Source organism: Rattus norvegicus, chromosome 11 (assembly GCF_021556685.1).
Source record: "Rattus norvegicus strain SHRSP/BbbUtx chromosome 11, alternate assembly SHRSP_T2T, whole genome shotgun sequence".
Lineage (NCBI taxonomy): Eukaryota > Metazoa > Chordata > Mammalia > Rodentia > Muridae > Rattus > Rattus norvegicus.
Window position 1 is genome coordinate 16,485,765 of NC_141544.1, and position 6,000 is coordinate 16,491,764.

Consider the following 6,000-nt stretch of genomic DNA (forward strand, 5'->3'; position numbering starts at 1 on the left):
GCCTGCTAAAGGTATCGGCTTGGCCGTTGTCCTTTTCATTCTTATTATTTTTAAAAGTGTTATTCCTTCTGTTGTCATTTAATTTAGGCATTAATGACTCCCATTTTTAAAACCAAACCTCCATGGCTCCCTCCAGCTACCTTTAATCTACTTTTTGAAAGCTCTTCAAAGATTTGTGCTATATATAGTTTTCATTTTTTTCCACCACCACATCTTTTCTTTCCTCTTATTATTTTAAATGACATGTTTCAGAATTATGCATAAAATTTTATTTAGGGTTTTGAATGGGTAACTGTGTCTATAATTCAGAGGCATGATGTGGTGCTCAGGGGCAGAATGGTTGCCTAGCAAGCACAAGTTCCTGTGTTCACTCCCCAAAACCAAAAAGAAAACAAAACTGAACTAAACAAAAGTCCTTGGGTACCTTCTCAACCTGGAGCACCAAGTTACTGCAGGGTTAGGAGCATCTTCTCCCACTAGGCCACACAAGGCAACCTATGTGCCGGGGTTAGGGTGGGAGTAAGGGGCTCTGTCCAGCCACGTATGCTCTAGTTGGTGGCTTGGGCTCTGGGAGCTCCCTGGAGTTCAGGTTAGTTGACATTGTTTGTCTATTCTGTGGGCTGCAATTCCCTTCAGGACCTTTGGTCCTTCTTCCAAGTCTTATATAATGGTCCCTGACCTCCGTTTAACATTTGGCTGTGGGTTTCAGATCTACATCTGTTTCAGTCAGCTAGGTGAAGGGGATGGTTGATGGGGATGGGAGATGGGGGATGGGGGATGGGGGAGGGATTCTATGAGATGGGACCTGGAGGGAGGGCAGCATTTGGGATGTAAATAAATACTAAGTAAACAATATAAAATGAAATAAGACTAGAAGTTGAGTGCAACAGAAACTACAAGTGTAGGGAGACTAAAACACACACTCTGGAACTGTTCATGGGCTGTTGAAATGGATAGAATTTTTTTAAAAAATCATAAAATAAATGGAACTTATTTGAACATTTGTGAGACAGAAAAAAAAAACCCCAAAACAAAAGCAAATAAAACAAAAGAAAACAAAATAAAAGCCCCCTTTCCCGGATATTCCCTTTTTCATTATATTCTTCCACAAACATCCCCTTCCTCCCTACAAAGTACCAAACCATTGCTGGCTCTTGATTTGTTGACAAGGTTTCATGTATAACCTTATTTTTCTTTGTTAGTAATCATCCACAAAGTCTGATTTTTTCTTCATGTTGAATATATTTGGAAGATCTATTTATTTAAATACATGAAAAGTTGACTTAATAATTTTAAATGTTGGATATTTTTCATGGAGTAGATATTCATAATTTATTAGGTTTTTTTAATTTAGAGGTACTTATGTTTTTTCAATTGTTTGCTTAACTTTGAGAATATATTAATTTAACTAAACATAACTTAATGCAAAGAAAAATTCCTGGAATTAGAGCTAGTAGGTTTACAACTTCTGTTCAATGTTATGAATCAATATTGAATCATTATAATTTTGACTGAAATGACTCATGAGGATTGCTATAAGTGCTATAAGTGGAAAGGGGACAGAGATTGGTGGGGATAATGTAAACACAGTACACATATATGAAATTTTCAAAAAAAATTAAACAAAGTAAAGAGTATCAGAGTGTGAGAGCTTTTTTCAAAGCTAGTCTTCCTGTGTATCCTAGCCTGATCTCAAGCTCTCTATGGGCTAGGCTGAGATACAGTTTTAATCTTGAATGTCCCCCAAGACATGTCTATGTGTTGAGGGCTATTGGGAGGCAGCACAAGCTTGAGGAACTGGACAGAGAAGGAATTAGGTCAGGACTGAGAAGGAATTAGGTCAGGACTGGTAAGCCCTTCCTTGAGTGGGATATTGGATGCCGGCCTCTTTCCATGCGTGTTTCCACATTCCTAAAAGGGCTCCCACCACAGTGATGAACACACTATGCTATCACAGACCCAAAGCAACAGAGCCCAGCTATCAGGGACTAAAACTTCTAAAAATTGATTTTTCTCAGTTATTTTGATAAAGTCACGGAAAGTTGACTAACCTGAGCGTCATTTAAATTCTCAAATAACTCTTTGTCCTCACATCACTGAACCCTTCTGCAACGCTGGACTTCCTTCCTTCTTAATATACTTTTCTTTTCTTCTTTGATGTCTCTGGTCTCACATATTTCTGAAATTCTCCTGAATCTTCTGATTGCTACTCGCTAATTGCCTTGCCTTGCTCCTACAGCCTTCAGTGTCTTGGACTGTTCTAGATTGTTTGATCATCTAAATATCTTTTCTTGTTTTCCCATAGATTCTCAGTGTTTTGGATGTCAGTTATGTATGGGTGATTCACATTTTCATCTCAAACTCTATCTCTTCCCCTGAGCTCTGTCCCAACTACCCCTTGAATCCTCTGTCAAGACGTCTTATAAACCACAAGAAACTCCTTTGTCCCTGCCAGTCTCCCATGCGGTTCAGCAGCAACTGCATTCTCACAGAGGCTGAGCCCACACCCCTAAGCAGGAACTCTGATTCCTTTCCTTCTGTTACCAACTGTATTAGTCAATCAATTCTTGATTCTTTCATCTCTGAATACATCCAAAATCCCACTGCTTGTCACCACTGTCTGTTGTTACCACTGGCTAAAGACTACACTAAGCAATGCTGACAACCTCCGTGAGGGTTCTAGCTCCCCACAGATGAGCTTTGTGTCATAGTAAGGGTATCCTGGTAAAACACTTCTGCTGAAAAACAAAGCAGAACAAGAACTTTATTTCTTTCCACATATATAGAAAGGAAGGGTAAATTCTATACCGTGTGTTAAAGGCTACAAATCACAACTGAGAAGATAAGACCCTGAAGGAATTGGGGGGTTGTTGGATCCAAACAGTCTCAGCTCTCAAATACCAGGGGTACTCATTGATGTCATTGTGGCTAACTTGTGTGCCACCCACGGCTCTGAAACATTTCTTGTTATGCTTTCAAGTAGCTACATCATTTCTCTTTTAGCACAGGGACCGAGGTTCTATGTGGGTCTATGTTGGATGACTATAGATACCTCCGTAGGGATCACATGACCTGGTAGCAATCATTGTGTCACATTTTTTTTCTGCTCAGTAAGCATCGCTCCCACTCATGAAATTGACAATGAAGAAGAGAATCCTGTCATCGATTTAAAAATATTATGTTCAGGGACTCGAGGAATGGCTCAGCAGTTGAGAGCATTGGTTGCTCTTCCAGACTTAAGGTTCAAGTCCTAACACCTACATGGCAGCTCACAACCATCTGTCAATCCAGTCCCAGGGAACTGATGCTCTCCAGTCCTCTGTGAGTACCACATGCCCATTATGAGCAGTCATCCATGCACATAAAATAAATGAAAAAATGTCTGCCATTTTTATATTGTTTATTTTGTGGTAATGTCATAGAGTGTCCTTCAAACATCCTTGAAATTGTTTCAGTGACAGCTAACCATTTCAGAAGAGACCACTTTCACTAGAAGAGAACTTCCAATATCTCTGTACTTTCCATGAAGATGTTATCATGCTGGAAGTCTATGAAAGAATCACATGCACCAAATTTATGTGAAAACAAGGCACTTCCTTACAGAGATGAACTGTTATGATCAGTTCTGTGGTGGTAAGTATAAGAACAATGTATCTAAGAACTCCTGTAAAAGCAGTTGAGTGTTTTTATTTATCTTAAAGAATTAAAAGAGCCTGTTCAGTGTGCTACATATAGGCCCCCTGAGGAAGCAAGGGGCAAACACTGCTTTGTTCTTTACATCTCCATCCTAATAAACAAAGCCCTCTGTTATCTGTCAGAGTGGAGCAGCTTCTGTAGCACACATAGCCATTAGCTCTGCAATAAGCCTAAATGGGTGAAGCTGGAACAAATGACACATTAAGGAGTGCATGGGAAATTTTACTAAAATTGTTTTGATAATAATGAGAAACTAAGTTATTTGGTACATCTGGAAACTTGTGACTAATACCAGGCAGGTAGGACATTTGTCCTGAAGCATCTCAGTTCTTTATAAAGAACACTGGTCACAAAGATGAGTAGAGCACCTTTGAATGAACTCAGCAGATAACAGATTTCCTTAGGGAAGGGACCTTGGGCAGATAGGTTTGAATGAGATGGACAAAGGCAAGGACTACTCCATCTTATGAGAAAGCTGGAAGTAGAGATATTAGCGTTTGCTCTTAAGTTTACAGAGTGGGGCAGGGGTGTAAATGAAAACCAGAGAGGAGCTGCTTCCTCAGCCTCCCTCAGCTGTGTGGGATTGTTGTTCCTTCAGTGGAAGACAGCCAAGTTCAGTCTGTCTCCCTATAAACAAACATTTAGGGCAAATCAAGTGTGAACATCACCATATTGTTGATCACCAAACCTAGGCTCAGATGTATATGTAAACGGGAGAGAAACAGAATTCATTTGAGAACATTATTATTTCCTTTGTCTGGGCACCAGCACCTTTAAAATGCAGGTGAATGGCAATGAGTTTGGTCCTCCAGAAAAACTTGAGGTCTGGGCAGGCTACCTGTTTTCTTAAATTGCCACCCTTCATCTCATCATCATCCCTTAGTAATCACTGCAGTGCTCACGAACCATTTAGCTAGAGGAGAAAACGAAGTCTCTACCTCAGTGTTTTCCTCAAATGCATGGCAGTACTTTTCAGTCCTGTTCCTACCCAGTGGCCAAACCAGATTCTACACTGAAGGCAGTCCAACTGCCCACCTCTGAGCCTATGCATGCTCCTCTCCTTTCTTTGATCCCTTCACTTTGGCTTGCAGCTGAGGTTCTTTTAGCCCCTTTGGATACAAACACCAGGAACAGGAGCATGGCCCCTCATTCTGCCACCCCTTTCTTTCCCTTCCCTGTAAACAAGAAAAGACCAACAAATCTTTCCTAGGCAAGCCTCTGCAGCAGCTAGGGACTTTGTGGATCAAGGTGAGGGTCTGCTTGGAGCTTTACCTCATCTATCCTGACCCATGGAAAGTAAAGTTGGAAAACTATCAATGCTTTCTTGTCTACACCCTCTCGAAACTCCTACACAAATCTTACCATTTTGTGTTTGATCATCTCCAGATATGATCAAGTGATGGATTGGATGACCTCTAGTTGGGTTTCTGCATATCCTAGCTTCTAACCTTAGCAAGCTCACTGGATACCTGCACCCTAACTAGGATGTTGGCGTCACAGTCTGGAACCCACATCTCTCCCCAGGGTCTGGGACCAGGTTTCTTCATGCACTGAAGACCACCTGCTCCACCCAGGATCCTGCCTTTCCCCCAAAGTTAGCCCTGGCGAAGCAGAGACGGCAGAGACAGCGAGTTTCAGTTTGGTGCGGTTCCATCAAAGTAGCAGGGGTAAGGAATTGTCATTACCACCCCCATACCCCCCACTTCTTCCACCTCCGCCTCCGGGGCCCCGACCCTAGGGCTAGCCAGGCTTTTCCATCCGGTGCCTCCCACCGCCCTCCGCGCGCTCTCCAGTGCCCCAGGGCAGCTCTGCGTACTTACCGGAGTGAAGCTGTGGGGCTCTGGTCCCTAGCCCGCCGCGGTCCTGCCTGGCCACAGCAGCGCGTCTGGGCTGCTCTTGGGCGGCGAGCTGAATGCGCGCTGCAGCTTGGGGCGCAGCTTCAGGGCGGATTCCAGACCGCCAGTCCACCCGAGGGCCGACGCCCGGGGCTCCCCTCAGCACCCTGCTCTTCTAGCTTCTTCCACTTTTCCTCCTCCCAGTCCTTCTTTCGTCCCCTCCCTCCTCTTGGACTGATGCTTGGAGAATGGAGGGGGAGGGAAAAAGTCCCGTCCGTTTAACTCCACTGATACCTTGGAGATTATCTGTTCGGGGAATCTGGAAATGACGAGAACCACCTTTCTGCAAACAGCTTAAAGAAAACGATCTTGTTTCCCTTAACTTTTCATCCTTGGACAGACTCCTTCCTTCACTTGCGTTTTAAAAACCTCTATGGATGGGTGGAAATAAAGCTGGGATCAGATGAGG

General features: G+C 43.0%; 1 long non-coding RNA gene across 1 annotated transcript in view; it reads right to left on the reverse strand.

The window, feature by feature from the left end:
• LOC120095588 (uncharacterized) overlaps window positions 1-5,708 on the reverse strand; it is a 113,338-nt gene extending 107,630 nt beyond the window's left edge. The window contains exon 1 of the long non-coding RNA XR_015632879.1: window positions 5,517-5,708. This is a non-coding gene — a long non-coding RNA (uncharacterized LOC120095588). The remainder of the gene's footprint in view (window positions 1-5,516) is intronic.
• Between the last annotated feature and the right edge of the window lie 292 nt (window positions 5,709-6,000).